This window comes from Magnolia sinica, chromosome 11, assembly GCF_029962835.1.
Source record: "Magnolia sinica isolate HGM2019 chromosome 11, MsV1, whole genome shotgun sequence".
NCBI classification, from domain to species: domain Eukaryota; kingdom Viridiplantae; phylum Streptophyta; class Magnoliopsida; order Magnoliales; family Magnoliaceae; genus Magnolia; species Magnolia sinica.
In genome coordinates this window covers 75636926-75653833 of record NC_080583.1, presented here as the reverse complement: position 1 = coordinate 75653833, position 16908 = coordinate 75636926, and the positions used below count along the sequence as shown (strand labels likewise).

At 39.6% G+C, this 16908-nt stretch overlaps 1 non-coding gene across 1 annotated transcript; it reads right to left on the bottom strand.

Annotated features, from left to right (window-relative positions):
* Positions 1-2377: 2377 nt before the first annotated feature.
* Positions 2378-2484, bottom strand: LOC131219845 (small nucleolar RNA R71). The gene has a single exon (XR_009158487.1). It is a non-coding gene; the product is annotated as a small nucleolar RNA R71 (small nucleolar RNA).
* Between the last annotated feature and the right edge of the window lie 14424 nt (positions 2485-16908).

Genomic DNA, 16908 nt, shown 5'->3' with positions numbered 1-16908 from the left:
TCATGGACTAGAGGATCTTTCATCTCAATCTCGGTCCAAACGCAACCAATCTTTGCAATTTCTCAAGTTGCGCGTTCCGGGTGCGAAACCTGTAACACCGCCTCTTGCGCGGGAGGACCCTCCAGCCGACCTTCAGGGTGATAAAAAGAAGAGAGAGAGAGAGAGAGAGAGAGAGAGAGAGAGAGAAGAGAGGAGCCGTGGGAGGAAAGATTGTGCTCGGCTTGGACGATTGCAAGGGAGAGAGAGAAAAAGGCAGCCGTGGGTTTTTGTTTCCTTCTTCTTTTCCTTTTATTTATTTCTTTCCTTTGATGTTTTTTTTCTTTGGTTCTAGCATGATCATGCTAGGTTAAACCTCTTAGCTAGGGCTACGAGGTGAAGCCTGTAGCGAGATGGAAGATACTGTTTCATGTTTTTCATTTAAATTCATGAACTGAATTTGATTTGTGTTGATTATTGAAGGAATGTTTTTTTTCTTAGTCTTTAATGGTCTGTTGTGACTGAAATTACAATGGGTCTGCAATGGCTTTGAATATTTCTTTTTTCCTTTTTTTTTTATGTTTATGACATCAGGAAGCCCTGTTGTTCACCATCGTCTCCTGGGCATGGTTGGATGATGGTACCCTTCCTAACTTTCATGCACTGTTGATTGGTTGGTAATTAATTTAATCCTGTTGTTTGCTTTGTCTCCTGGGCATGGTTAGATGATGGAATCCATTCTAATTCATATACCTTTCATCTCTTGAAAACCAGATCAAGTAATTTCAGTTTAAATTCAATAATTCTTTATGCAGGCATAAGATCTCCCTGATCCCTACAAGTGGATCCTCTGAATCCCTAGTTTCCTTCATTTGAATTCCTTAAGTTATTAGATAATTATTCTTTAAATTCTATTTGGTTTAGATCACATCTTACTCTAGTTCTAGTTCTACTTGGTTTCAGATAACGTACAGGTATCAGTCCCTTGGGATTCGACCTCGGTCTTACCGAGTTTATTACTACATCACAACCCTATACTTGGGGAGTAAACAAGTTTTTGGCGCCGTTACCGAGGACTGACGGTTGCGATTCTCTGAAATTAATTAGGTTTAGAATTAGTTTAATATTGGAATTTGACTAACTTTAGTTTTAGGTTTTTAATTGATTTCTAGAACTAACTTGTTTCCATGTTTTGTAGGATCCTGACATAAGTTCCTAAATTGGTAATTCCTTCCTAATTTCTCTACTTTTTCTACTTTTAAAATTAGGGTTTAAATTTTAGAAATCTTCTAATTCTAGTATTTTCCTATTTGTAGGAAATAGTTTATTTTTGAAAATTTTTCTCTTTTGTTTTTAGAAACTAGGTTAGTTATTTCCCTTTTTAGGAATTAACTTTCTATTTTTATTAACTTTCTAATTTTAACTCTTTTAGAATCTAATTTTGTTTCCTAATTTATTTTTAGAATTTTTATTTAGAAACTAACCTTCCTATTTTGCAGGCCTTTAAGATAGAAATTTCTAATTCGGTAAGCTCCCTCCCTACTTTCTATTTTTCAGTTCTCTTTTAGTAATTTACTTTCTAGTTTAGGACTTTCCTAATTTATTTTAGAAATTTCCACTTTCTTTTAGGAATTCATTCTTTTAGAAATCAATTTACTGCTATCTTTCTTTTAAAGGATTGTTCTTCTCTTTTTAGAATCTAACTTATTTTGTTTTATTTTGCAGGTTTTTAACTTAGGGACTCCAATTTGGTAATTTCTTTCCAACTCTCTCTTTCTTTCTAGATTTTCTTTCCCTTTCTTAGGATTAGGTTTTGAATTTAATTGAGGGCTGTGAGTGTTTCATGCCCAAGTGGGCCCATGACAACACTCGACGTCTCTTGACTGAAGGAGGATTGGTTGAGGGGTTGACTATCCATCGCAGGACTAGACACCACTCGAAATCCCCTGAGTTAATTGAAGTTATGGTTGAAGACCAACCTCCTCTACTTCCACCCAGGGTGGAGGATACCCAAGATGAGAACGAGGTGTATTAGGCACCCCCGCCTCGTACTTTACGAGATTATCTACAACCGGCGGGAGTGAGTACGCCCTCATGCATGATTTTCCCTGAAAACACAGGACAAATAGACATCAAGCCAGGAGTTATCCAACTCCTTCCCAAATTCCATGGACTTGAATCAAAAAGTCCATATTTACATTTGAAAGAATTCGATGAGATTATAGCTACATTATGTTTTCCTAATGTATCTGAGGATACAATCAGGCTGAAACTCTTTCCTTTTTCCTTAAAAGAGAAAGCTAAGACATGATTACATTCACTGCGTCCTAGATCCAATGGCACATGGAACGACATGCAGAGGGAATTCATAAAAAAATTCTTCCCACATCATAAAACGATTACCCTCAGAAAAGCAATCATGAACTTTGCCCAAAAGGAAGATGAAACATTCTTCTAATGTTGGGAAAGGTTCAAAGATTTGGTCAGTTCATGCCCACAACACGGATTTGAAACGTGGCGCATTACAAATTTTTTCTATGATGGACTGACATCTTCCATGCGCCAAATGGTCGAGACAATGTGTAATGGAGAGTTCATTAATAAAGATGTTGACGAGGTCTGGGATTACCTCGATAGTCTTGCTGAAAAAACACAATCATGGGACTATTACCCAAAGTCGAACACCACGTCTAGGCCGACTCAATTAAAGGAGAAAGGTGGATTATATCTCTTGAAAGAAGAAGATGATCTCAAGTGTAAAGCGACTACGCTCATAAGGAAAGTTGAGGCCATGGAAGGAAAGAAGGATAAGGTTAATGAAATTGTTTGCGGCATCTGTGATTGCAACATTCATACAACTGAAAATTGTCCTACAATACCCGCCTTTCAAGGAGTGTTGAATGAATAAGCTAATGCCGTAAACAACTATCAAAGACCTTTTACTGGACCTAACTCCAATACGTACAATCCTGGTTGGAAAAATCATCCAAACTTTAGTTGGAGAAATGGACAAACGGCTACCCCTCAAGGTTTCTTCAATCAAAATCCAAATCAAGTGAAACCTCAAGAGGAACCGGTTCAAAATTCCATACATGAGCTGGCTCAGGCAATGCGGGGAATTACAGATTTTATGCAAAAGATAGATTCTCGTATGACGGTTATAGAAAAGGGGATGCTTCCTGCACAACCTCTCCCCAATCCTAAACCGCAGTACGAGATTAATGATCCCAGCTCTTCAAATCAGATGGGGCACGCTAAATCCATCACCACTCTTAGGAGTGGAAAGATCATTGATAAAACTCTTCCGGTTAGGCCCGAAAAGCCTCAAGAACTAGAAGAAGACAACAATGATGGATCTAGTGATGCCCCACAAAAATTAGAACCGGAACTTCTAGAGAAGCCAGTTGCTCCATTCCCCCAACGGTTGGTTTCACCAAAACCTCTCTCTAACTCTCAGGATATCCTAGAGGTGTTAAAACAAGTGAAAGTCAACATTCCTCTACTTGATGTCGTGAAACAGATACCTTCATATGCCAAATTCCTGAAAGACTTATGCACGACCAAACGACGGCAGAGTATTCAAAAGAAGATCTTCTTGACCGAGAAAGTGAGTGCCATCCTAAAGCAAGACGTGCCACAGAAATTCAAGGATCCTGGTAGCCCAACCATATCATGTGTAATCGGGAACCATCGAATTGATCATGCACTTCTTGACTTAGGAGCGAGCATCAATCTGATTCCCTACGCGGTATACAAACAGTTAGGTTTGGGTGAATTAAAACCCACCCTAACCACATTACAACTTGTTGATCGCTCTGTTCGTGTATCAAGAGGGATAATTGAGGATGTGTTGGTCCAAGTTGATAGATTTTACTACCCTGTAAATTTTATCATCCTAGACACCGAACTCATCAATAACATAAGCACTCAGATCCCCGTCATTCTTGGCCGCCCATTCCTTGCCACTTCAAATGCAATTATCAATTGCAGGTATGGTGTCATGACTATGTCTTTTGGGAATATGACGCTAGAGTCAAATATCTTTTTCAATAACGGCAGAAACTTAGAGAAGGATGACGATTTCCACGACATTAACATGATTGACTCTTTCGTGGAAGATACGACACCTCTAACCTTATCCTCCGACCATCTAGAGATGTGCTTGGCCCACTCCCATGATTTTGATGATGACATGATTAGGGAGACGTGCGCCTTGCTTGATACTGCACCGGTACTTGAAGTTAACCGGTGGAGGCCACAATTTGAAGAATTGCCACAAACCGATGTAATACCTCTACCGTCTAACCTCAAGCCGCCGAAGCTTGACCTAAAACCTTTGCCCTCTGATTTGAAATATGCCTATTTAGGTCAAGATGAGACATACCCGGTGGTGATCTCTGCCCACCTAGAGAAAGAACAGGAGAGTATGCTCATATCTACTCTCATTGAGCATAAAGGAGCCCTGGGATGGACGATAGCGGACCTCAAGGGAATCGATTCCTCGATTTGTACTCACCGCATATATCTTGAGGATAATGCAAAAACCACTAGGCAACCACAACGTATACTAAATCCAAACATGAATTAAGTGGTTAAGGCCGAGGTTCTTAAACTATTGGACGTGGGTATCATATACCCTATATCTGGTAGTCAATGGGTGAGTCCAACTCAAGTGGTCCCTAAGAAGTCCGGAATCACCATCGTAGCCAATGCTAATAATGAACTCATGCCAACTAGAGTCACTACTGGTTGGAGAATGTGCATTAACTACAGGAAGTTAAATACCGTCACGAGGAAAGACCACTTTCCTTTACCATTCGTTGATCAGATCCTGGAAAGGTTAGCTGGTCATTCTTATTACAGTTTCCTTGACGGGTATTCGGGCTACAACCAGATAGAGATAGCCCCTGAAGACCAGGAAAAGACCACATTTACATGTCCCTACGGCACCTTTGCCTACCGAAGGATGCCATTCGGACTATGTAATGCCCTTGCCACCTTTCAGCGATGTATGCTGAGTATCTTTTCTGATATGGTGGGGCAATATCTAGAGGTCTTCATGGACGATTTCTCTGTTTACGGTCCATCTTTCAGCAAGTGCTTGGAAAGTCTTAAATGTGTGCTGAAAAGATGTGAAGAAAAGAACTTGGTACTTAATTGGGAGAAGTGTCATTTCATGGTTCAGAAGGGAATTATCCTTGGGCATATCATCTTGTCCAAGGGAATCGAGGTAGATAAGGCAAAAATCGATCTTATCTCTAACCTACCTCCACCCAAGAACATCAGAGACGTGCGATCCTTCTTAAGACACGCAGGATTTTACAGGCGATTCATAAAGGACTTTAGTCTCCTCTCTCGTCCTTTATGTAATCTTCTTCAAAAGGATGCTCCATACGAGTGGACTGAGCAATGCCAGGAAGCTTTCACCAAGCTTAAGGGCACGTTAACCACTGCACCTATCATGTAGCCACCCGACTGGAGCCTTCCTTTTGAGCTTATGTGCGACGCTTCTGATTATGCTCTTGGAGCGGTTCTAGGCCAGAGAAAAGATAAGAGACCCTACGTCATCCATTACGCGAGTAGGACTTTAAATCTGGCCCAAGTGAACTACTCAACTATAGAAAAGGAACTCTTAGCCTTAGTGTTCACCTTGGATAAATTTAGGTCCTACTTAATCGGATCCAAGATCATTATCTACACAGATCATGCGGCACTTAAGTATCTTCTTTCTAAGAATGATTCTAAGCCCCGCCTGATACGATGGATCCTTCTACTCCAAGAATTTGATTTGGAAATTAAAGATAAAAAGGGAGTAGAGAACGTAGTGGCCGACCATCTGTCTCGCCTTAATACCTCTGATTCTCTTGAGACGACCCATATTAACGACATGTTCCCTGATGAACAACTGTTCAGAGTCTCCCATTCACCTTGGTTCGCTGATATTGCTAATTATCTTGCTACAGGTGCCATACCGGCACAGTGGACTGCACAAGATAAGAAGAAATTCTTCACCGAGGTGCGCAACTTTTTCTGGGATGATCCTTATTTATTTAAATATTGTCCAGACCAAATCCTAAGGAGATGTGTACCAGACGATGAGCATCAGAGCGTCATCTCCTTCTGTCACTCACAGGCCTGTGGTGGTCACTTTTCTACTAAAAAGACCACGGCCAAGATTCTGCAGTCTGGCTTTTACTGGCCCACTATGTTTAGGGACACTCATGAGTTTTACAAAGCTTATGAGCGTTGTCAGAAATTGGGAGCATTGTCCCGTCGAAATATGATGCCTTTGAATCTCATCCTTATCATTGAAGCATTTGATTGCTGGGGCATCGATTTCATGGGACCATTCCCCCAATCATTTGGAAATCTGTATATTTTGCTCGCCGTGGATTATGTCACTAAATGGGTCGAAGCGATTCTGTAAGTGCTATAGTTTATATCCCTGTAAGTTATCAAATTTGTGGTGACAAAATCTCTGTTATGTTTTATATAACCTACTTAAGTAAAGCTCTCTCAAGGATCAACATTCATGACTTCATGAACAAACTAAGCTCACATCAAGCAAAGCTCTCAAGTACAAGACTCAGGATCTTGAATGAAAGAACTGATCACAAGACAAGACTCTTGAATGCAAGAACTGCTCACAAGACTCAAGCTGAAAAGAAAAAGAAAGTACAAGGCAAGACTCAAGCTGAACTCAAGACTCAAGTTGAAAGTCAAGCTGAACTCAAGACTCAAGCTGAAACTCAAGCCACTTTCATGATTGAGCTACTTCAAGGTTTAGTCTACATCAAGACTTCAAAGCTCATTCTTCATGGTCTCTTGTTTCAATGTCCATACTTCATGATTGAGGTTTGTTTGACCATAGGATGACCTTAGAAGTAGGTCATTTCGGATACATAAGTCGAATGTTATTTTACATGTGATTGGTCTGTTCTTCGACCAGTCTTAGGTCTGCTTCGACTAGTCCTAGACTTGCTTCGACCGATCTAAGAAATTCCTGGATCGATCGTAAGTTTGTTACAAATTGGATAAAATCATTAGCCTTCGACTAGTCACGGAATGCATTCGACCAGTCGTAGGAACAGTGTTTCTGCATCTTCGACCAGTCGTAGAATCTACGACTCGAAGTCCAGCGAACCTTTGCAGGACCTACGACCAGTCGTAGGTGACGTACGACCAGTCGTAGGAGGGCTACGACCAGTCGTAGAACGGTCAAAGTATATCCCGCCGGATTTTTCAAATATCTGTTACAGCTTCGACTAGTCGAAGAGCACTCTAGACCAGTCGAAGACCTGATCTTCTCACCTATAAATAGAGCACGAATCTCAGAAGAAATCATCAATTTAATTATAGTATTCAAGCCAATCTTTGTCGAACTTCTAAGAGATAATTCTGTGCTCCATCTAAGCTAAGTGTGCTTATTTAATATCTTCTTTCCTTAGCTTTATTTTAATTGATTTTGTTTCTGTTATTCCAATCTGATTTGAAAAGAGGAATTGTTATTCCCTTTCTTTGGAATCAAAATCAATTAAGGCAAGCCCTGTTTGGTTTAATTTAAAATCAATTAGATCTAGAACCATTGTAATCGAGTACTGGACATTGAACTTGGACATTCAATCATCTACTTTGATTTGGTTCTACTAGGCTGCTACAACGAAGAAGATATTCAGGTATTTTACATATTGTAAATTCCTTTCTATTATTTTGGTTTCTTTCAAGATTTGCCAGAAAAATCTTGTTATTTTGGTTATCTGAGGAGAGCCAGGAAAACTCAGAAGTGGGGTTTTTTAATTGTGTAAGCCCACATACAAAGACACAATTGTAAGGGTTTTGGGTGAACCTGGGAAAACCTATCTTTAGTGAACGCTAATATCCCCTGTGTGAGGATATTAGGAGTGGAGTAGCTTTTTGTGTGGCTGTTGGATAACAGTTGGTGAACACACAGGCGAACCACTATAAACCCTTGTGTTGTGGTTGATTGTTTTACTCTTCTAATTTTTATTCTTTTTGTGGGATGTATGTATGGTGGTGAATGTTGTAATTATTTCAAGCTTTGTGAGAATGTTGTAATAGCTTAGAATTTACTTTCTGCTATTCCTTTATAAGCTTGATTTTCAATTTCATTTGAAAGTTGTTCCAGCAAGGTTGCCCTGCCATTTTTATGGTGTATGGCTGTCCCTAGAACAATACATCTTTAATTACAAGTTATTTCATTTCAGTTTATATTTAATTCTGTATTCCTCTTCGATTTGAGACTTGATACAAAGACCTTTCTAGAAATAAGGTTGTCCTACCATAAACTCTGTTTTTGGTGTAAGGTTGTCCTTAGAATAACGTTTGTATCAACCTCTCAAGATCTGAATATTGAGGTTGTTTTACTTTCCTGCATTGTTATTTAATTTGGCTATCATTTTCTTTATTATTCCGCTATTATAAGTTTTTATTTGGCATTGTCCTATTCCCCCCCCCCCCCCCCCTCTCTAGGACATATAGCTTGGCCTTTTCAGATTCCGTGTCGAACTAATAACCATCGCACGATCGTTAAATTCCTAAAAGAAAACATCCTTTCTCGATTCGGAACGCCTCGAGCCATCATTAGTGATGGGGGCTCACACTTTTGTAATAAACCATTTGAGAGCTTAATGAAGAAATACGGTATCTCTCATAGGGTGAGCATCCCGTACCACCCACAGACAAGTGGGCAAGCTGAGATTTCTAATAGAAAAATTAAACACATTTTGGAGAAAACGGTTAACCTTGATCATAAGGATTAGTCAATCCAATTGACCGATGCCTTATAGGCATACCGTACTGCCTTTAAAACCCCTATTGGAATGTCTCCCTTTAGACTTATCTATGGGAAAGCTTGTCACTTGCCTGTGGAGCTGGAACATAAAGCGTACTGGGCGATCGAAAATCTTAATTTCAATCTAGACAACGCTGGCTCGCTACGCAAACTTCAATTGAATGAACTTGAGGAAATCCGGAATGATGTGTACGATAATTCGAGAATTTACAAGGACAAGATGAAAGCATTTCATGACCAACACATTTTGCGAAAATCATTCACGCCTGGTCAGAAGGTCCTTTTGTACAATTCTCGATTACATCTCTTTCCGGGTAAGCTTCGATCTCGTTGGACCGGCCCTTACATTGTTGTTACTGTTTTTCCTCATGGGGCCGTTGAGATAAGAGATCCCGACAATGGCAAGGAGTTTAAAGTCAATGGACATCGATTGAAACCATTTGTCGAGAAATTTGATTCAGAGGACATGTCTATGCCCCTGACTGCTCCTGTTTACCAGGATTGATCTCCTAGTCTGATGGAGGTATAGGTAGGGTTATCGCTTTCATAGGACTAGGGTAGTTGTTTTATTTGTCTGGCTGAAGACGGTAAACTCAGCGCTCCTGGGAGGCAACCCAGCTCTTCATTTCATTTCGTTTTTATCATTAGTTAGTTCAATGTTTGTAGGTAACACTACTGCAAACCCTCACGAGACTACAACTCGTCCACTAGGGGAAACCTAGGGGTTTAAAGGCTTGTTGCATCGCTAAATACAATCGAGAGCACCTACGAAAGTGGTATAGGTAGGATTTTTTTTTGTTATTTTTGTGTTGCCTTCTCTCTCGTACTGACCGACGCCCATGCTGCGATCTCTTGGAAAGTGTCTCTCGATTCATCATCCAGGTACTATCTTCCCATCACTTCATATTTACTTTTCGTTGTCCCAAGTGCATTGCATGCTCATATCATTTACATTGAGGACAATGTAAATTTTAGGTTGGGGGTGGGAGATCAGGTGACATAATCAGCGTTTTCTTAGTCTTGAACAAAAATTTGTGAAAATTTTTAAATTTTTCTAGAATTTTTTTGTGAATTCGAAGTGATTTAGACATCCAGTTGTGACTTAGAATTTCAAGATGCGTGATGTTGGTAATTTATGACTCTGGGATTCAGTTATCTATTAGAGTTCACAATTAAGTTTGAATTGTTACTCCATAATTAGAAGTTTCAAACATTGATTGAGAGTCATGATTTCACAGGACACATCTCGCTTACGCATTAAGATTTCAGTTCGGCATTGAAGGGATAACTTGGTGCTCACTAAGCATGAAAAGAACCGGCCTGAGAAAATTGAAAGGATTGGGCGAATAATCTTCACCATAGGTTTGCTCCCTATAGGTGAGGATTCGATTCCCCGTCTTGGCGTTATTAAAAAAAAAATCAAAAATTAAAAGAATAAAAAGATAATGTGTAAGGCGAAGTTGGGTTATCGTGAATTTTCTTATTGGTTGCCGATAATATCTTTAAATAGAGAGGTGAATCTTAATGTTGATAAGTCGAGATTAGACTATACATCCATGGAATTCAATGTTTAGAATTTTTCTAATTCCTGGAATAATACTTTGAACTTGATTATGAAGTTTACCATGCGCCTGAGTCTAGGAGAAAGTAATACCCAACAATCATGAATCTGAGAATGCTCATATCTGGATTATTATGCAAAAATCACTCGAGTTTATAGAAATTATTCTGTAATTCTCAACTTACTTTTTGCATATTTTGCTCGGGACTAGCAAAATGCTGGTTGGGGGTTGTGTTGAGGGTCAAATATTGCATATCAGACCCAGTTGTTGCCTAGATTTATGAACATGGTACCATTTAATAGCTCATTTTAATCATGTTTCTGTTGCAAGGTGGAATTGCGAGCTGGGACTGGATCGGGATGCTAAAAGCATGGATTTAACACTCTGATGACACTAAAGGCAAGGGACGGACTCCAGGGGACCAAGATCGATGGAATTACACGCCAGGGATCCACGAAAATCGAGAAACTGAAGCTCAAGCGGCCTGAAAGTCGCCAGAATGCAAGATCACGAGGTTCCCACCATCCATTCAGCTCAAAACTTCATACATGGCCAAGGGCCCACAAATTAACCATACATGTCGAATTTCAACCCTCAGATCCCTCCGGAAGTGGCCCAACGGACAGATCAGCCCCTAAAATCTTGATTTGGGGCCCGCCTGATATCTGGATATACTTAAATTTCATTATCAACACCTTAAAGTGGATGAGGAAAAGGATGGACGGAGCGGATTTCTCAAAAACATCATAATGGACCCCATTGGAGTATGAGTGTGCATAGTGCACAAGTGCACTGGCCATGCACAGAAACGAAAAATCAGTCAATCCGACCCTTGACCGGCTTCTTCTTCCAAACAAACCAAAACGCAGCAGCGTTTACGCCATTCGTTATGGTTCTGCGTTGTGGGCCCCACTCATTAGCTAGTTTGAAGATCGGATCCATCCATTGCATCCAGAGGGTGGGTGTAACCCACGTCTAGGTGCCTTTCTTCCCCCATGCGAGCGTATGCGCGTTTCCAGCCGTTAAACGTAGGATGGAAGGCAGAAACAAAGATTCAGTGGGCCTCATCAACAGAAGGAAAAAAATGCACCTTCCCGACTGAAATTCCGAGGGAAAACCAGTGGACGGTGTGGATTTCCTTGATAAGTCCGTTTATGGACCCCACTAACGACACAGCGGAGCGCCTGCGCGAGCTCTGTTCCGCGGCAGAGGTTGCGGTCGATCCAGGTGGGCCACCATCGCTGATCAAAACAATGATCCAGACCGTTCAAGCTTCGAAACAGGGGATTTAAACCCTTCCTATGTGGTCAGATTTCGTGGACTGGAGGATCTTTCATCTCAATCTCGGTCCAAACGCAACCAATCTTTGCAATTTCTCAGGTTGCGCGTTCCGGCTGCGAAACCTGTAACACCGCCTCTTGCGCGGGAGGACCCTCCGGCCGACCTTCAGGGTGATAAAAGAGAGAGAGAGAGAGAGAGAGAGAGAGAGAGAGAGAGGAGCCGTGGGAGGAAAGATTGTGCTCCGCTTGGACGATTGCAAGGGAGAGAGAGAAAAAGGCAGCCGTGGGTTTTTGTTTCCTTCTTCTTTTCCTTTTATTTATTTCTTTCCTTTGATGTTTTTTTTCTTTGGTTCTAACATGATCATGCTAGGCTAAACCTCTTAGCTAGGGCTACGAGGTGAAGCCTGTAGCGAGATGGGATATACTATTTCATGCTTTTCATTTAAATTCATGAACTGAATTTGATTTGTGTTGATTATTGAAGGAATTTTTTTTTCTTAGTCTTTAATGGTCTATTGTGACTGAAATTACAATGGGTCTGCAATGGCTTTCAATATTTCTTTTTTCCTTTTTTTGATGTTTATGACGTCAGAAAGCCCTGTTGTTCACCATCGTCTCCTGGGCATGGTTGGATGATGGTACCCTTCCTAACTTTCATGCACTGTTGATTGGTTGGTAATTAATTTAATCTTGTTGTTTGCTTTGTCTCCTGGGCATGGTTAGATGATGGAATCCATTCTAATTCATATACCTTTCATCTCTTGAAAACCAGATCAAGTTCAGTTTAAATTCAATAATTCTTGATACAGGCATAAGATCTCCCTGATCCCTACAAGTGGATCCTCTGAATCCCTAGTTTCCTTCCTTTGAATTCCTTAAGTTATTAGATAATTATTCCACAAATTATTCCTTAAATTCTATTTGGTTTCGATTACATCTTAGTCTAGTTCTAGTTCTACTTGGTTTCAGATAACGTACAGGTATCAGTCCCTTGGGATTCGACCTCGGTCTTACCGAGTTTATTACTACATCACAACCCTATACTTGGGGAGTGAACACACTCGGACGCATAAACCACTTAACGCATGGAATCCAACTTTAGTCAATATGTATTTGATAAATGGGTTGACATAAAATTGAAGATTTGCACTAAGAAAAATATATGTTGAATGTTATGGATCAATATGCACATGTTTTACGTTGATGTGTATGTCTTTGAGACAAGGTGTCTGGAATTAAACATATTAAATGTTTTAATAATCAAATTGGTAGCCATCAAATGAATGGTAAAAAGAAAATTATTAGTGGTTTGAATTCAAAGATGATTGTTGGATCAATGAGATTTTTAGGTTATATTTTATCTCATTGGATGCTAGATTTGGACATTTGAGATTGATATTCATATGAGACTATAAGTTTATGTAATGAACTGTGTTATTTTACCATCAACAAATGCATCTAATGGCCAAACTTATACACATATGGAACTCATTATTCAATCCATCAATCAAGATACTTGATAATGAACTTGGACATTTCTCCTCCATATTCAGTTGCCAAATATCCATTGATTGTATTGAATTCTAATCACTGATATTGATAAATTGGTCAACCTTTCATGTGTTAGGGAACATATGATAACATGATAATGTTGTGATATGATTACATGAAAGTTATACTCTATTTTAGTTATCATATGTCTATGCATGATAGATTACTTCAGCCTTTGTATTGCAGATACAATAAGGTCGATTGACTTTACCACCAATTAGTTGAATGGTGGGCTAGTGAAGTTGCTTGAATTATAAGAGTACATTCAAGGCTAAGAAAGTTAGTTGTATTCAGAACTGGTGATGCGACAACTATCATAATAAAAGTGATGCTCAGTATCTGTTGTTTGATAGAGTCATAATTGTTGACTCTATGAGGTTAGAAATGAGTTCAGTATGCTTTGGCTTGAGATATGAATAGTTAAAGAGGATGCGGCTGACTGCTGAAGACTTGACTAAGGAGCAAAAGGAGGAATCAGCCTAGGCAGAGGCTCATTTATGAGTAGCTAGTTGGTGAGGCAATAGCTTGCCAATATGATGATCCCTAACTGATCTAAAATGATGATTAGCTATAATGGGATTAAGATATGACCAAACTCGTATGAGAAGAAAGCCTGATAGAACAATGACGGGTGGAAGTAAAAGACCCACGGGTCATAAATCCTCTGACCAAGTGACTATCTAAAAGATTAATCAATGATACATCGAAGGGAATAGGGCTGAGCCTAATATATGAGCTACCAGTGTTGGCAACCCAACCTATACGAGTAGAGATCCTATTAGATAGGTTCAATGGGTAAACAACAAGACACGAGGTAGATGATTGCACTGATGTAAATGAGCCCCTTCTATGGTGTACAGTGCGAGCAACAACGCAGAAGGATGAGTTTTTAGAACTCTTAATGAATCCATAGCCATATATTTGGTGGTGTATACAGTTGTTGCATACACTTGATGAAATTCACCTATATGAGTGTGGAGGTGGAGGCCGCTTCCTATGAGAATCTAGGCCAATTCTCTAGAGCACTCATGAAATCCAGGTAATGGTGCATGGCCGAAACGCACCGAACCGCAGAATCACTTGTAGTGGAAAAGTTGTGTGAGTGGCATGTACTTGCAATCTACATCAAAAGGAATCAGGTTCAAGACTATGGTGTCACCTGATTCCTGTAGACTTGTCATGTTTACTCTAATGTCGGTTCAAGTCTATGGTGATACCGGCACCATTACACAACTCTTCCATCTTAACCCGAAATGTCAAAAATTTTGAAACATGTGGGGGATTGTTGTATTTTAAATTATTTTAAAATAAGTTAGTGTTTCAAAATATCATACGGATGTGTCTTTTCATTGAAAGGTTATATCCTTTCAATTTTTGTTTTGAAAAGTGGTGTCTTCACAAAGTCTATAAATAGACTTCTGATTTTAAGTTTTCAAATGGATTAGAAAATCAGGTTTCCTCTTAAAAAATGTGTTCAAGTATTTTCTAGTTCGGGTTAAGACTACAAGTGATTCGAGCCCGTGTACAGTGAGTGCACCGCTGGGACCGGGTCATAGTCGTTGTATCCTGGAGGTCGATTGCTCTGAAAACCTGTTGCACTTGGAACGTTGTCTAAGGGGAGCAAATTCGATTTCAAGCCGAGTGACTCACGTCACGCCTCGACTTATACAAATTGATAAGTTTTTTAACTTTCTTATTTTAATTTTATATAATTTAAATAGTTTTCCAAAAATCCAATTTCTAACATATACCATATGCAAAACATGACATTTACCTTACTTGAATCCCGTCCGGCTTATGAAGCTCAAGCCACAATAAAGCTCGGTGTGACACATGTTGCCAGTGCTCTATCTGTTAAGTATATTCCCATATGCTAGGCCCTGGCCGAAAGTCAGTCAAACCAATAACTAATGTGTACAACATCCACGGGAAAAATGATGAAGCCAAACATAGGATTGTATGTAAGATGGGTTGCCAAGGTTTTAAGCATAATTTTACATTGTTCACGTTGGTGTGACCATATAGTTTTTTATCAGCATGATCTTTTGTATGTATGGTAAAAATAAACGATTAATGGATTTCATAGAGCTTGAGTAATTTATACACTAAGAGAGTTTATGGGCAAGATCCATCCTCAGCGAGTCAGATTAGTTTTACAGTGACATTACTGAATGAGAATATACATGTAATCATGTTGCAATGATCCAAACCTTTATATGATAATTCATCAATGGGTGTAGAAGAATTTAAAAGACTGAAAAGAAAATTTTCAATGGTTGTCATATCATGGGACCATCTCATCTTAAAGAATTGGCAACACATGCTGAGAGCAAATAAAATCATGTTTCAATGATCAAACTATCTATACTCAAGTGGGTGACACCCATGAGGAACAATGATGGAGCATGGGTGTGGCCCACCTGAGCCACAAAGCAGGTGGGGGTTGTGGATGTTGCCCGTGAGCTCAACCCCTTGGTTGCGAGGAGAGCGGGAGGAAACTCATGCACTTGCCACTCTTTAGGTAGGAATGGCTTTACCTCGTTTCCTTGTTGTGCAATTCCTTTTAAGGACTGAAAATGGGTATGTTTGAATGTTTGGAGTTACCACTAGCCTATTAGGCTTGTTTTTATCCACAGTCAGTTGGAGTCCGTAGATATGCCCAGAGGTCAGGGGATCTTGAAAACTTCTTACCTAAATGACTCTTGAGATTGGCATGCGATCACAAAAATCTAAGAGTCTTAGTTACAAACGAAGAAAGGGTTAGGCACATTCTTTTACATACATGTACTTCGTATGGTCTCTACTTTACGATATATGTAAGTTTTAGAAAAATTTAAATCTACAGAAACATTATGCATCTAGCCACACTTTGCTTAGTCTCGTGAGAGATCTTGGCCTTGCTACGTGGAATCAAACAACCTCGAACAGGCGAACAAGATGAATAAAAAGATACACAAAAATACAATAGATAAGGATGCAAATGCTAGGAACGTATGGAATAGACTGCATTATAAGCTTGACTAGATGTGAGAAATAAATAAAGAAAGAAATCATACACCCTTTTCGCCAAAAGGCATGGTCAAACGTCCCTGATTCTAACCCTACTCCTAAATTGGTTGACCTTCTCCGATAGGTTGACTTTTTTAAGCTGGCTTTATCGTGTTGAGTAGGATCTAGGCATGGATGTGGCACTTTTTGGACCTCGTAGATGGCAGAGCCCCTTTTACCGGCTTGCTTTTTTACTTGCCCTTGGTCTCTAGGGGATTTCTGTTTCTCCTCTGGGTACTTTTTAACACTGTTTTACTAAATTTTGGAGTCGAATTTATATACCAAAATTGTCGATTCGTGGTGGGTTGACAATGGATACTTGTCAATTTTTAGCCATGCAAGATCTAGAAGAATAGATCTTGATCTATGGTTGGTGAAAAAGGATGATAAGCCAATGATATGCTTGATATGGTAACCTTGTGTTTTCAACTCAACGATGCTTACACAACTTTTTTGCTCCTCCCTTGTTCTTCTAGGGTTAATTTCAAGCTACCTGGATGTGGATAGGGTGATCTAAACTATTTTGTGTTTCCTTTTAGATTGGCTTTCAAAGCTCCTTTTGGCTAATAAGTGTAATTTTATCAATTTTTTGCAAGGGTTGTGAATTTTGGTGAGTGTTGATCACTGATTTTAATTGAATGAACGAGAGTTAGGAATCTCTTGATCAGGTCTACTAGTT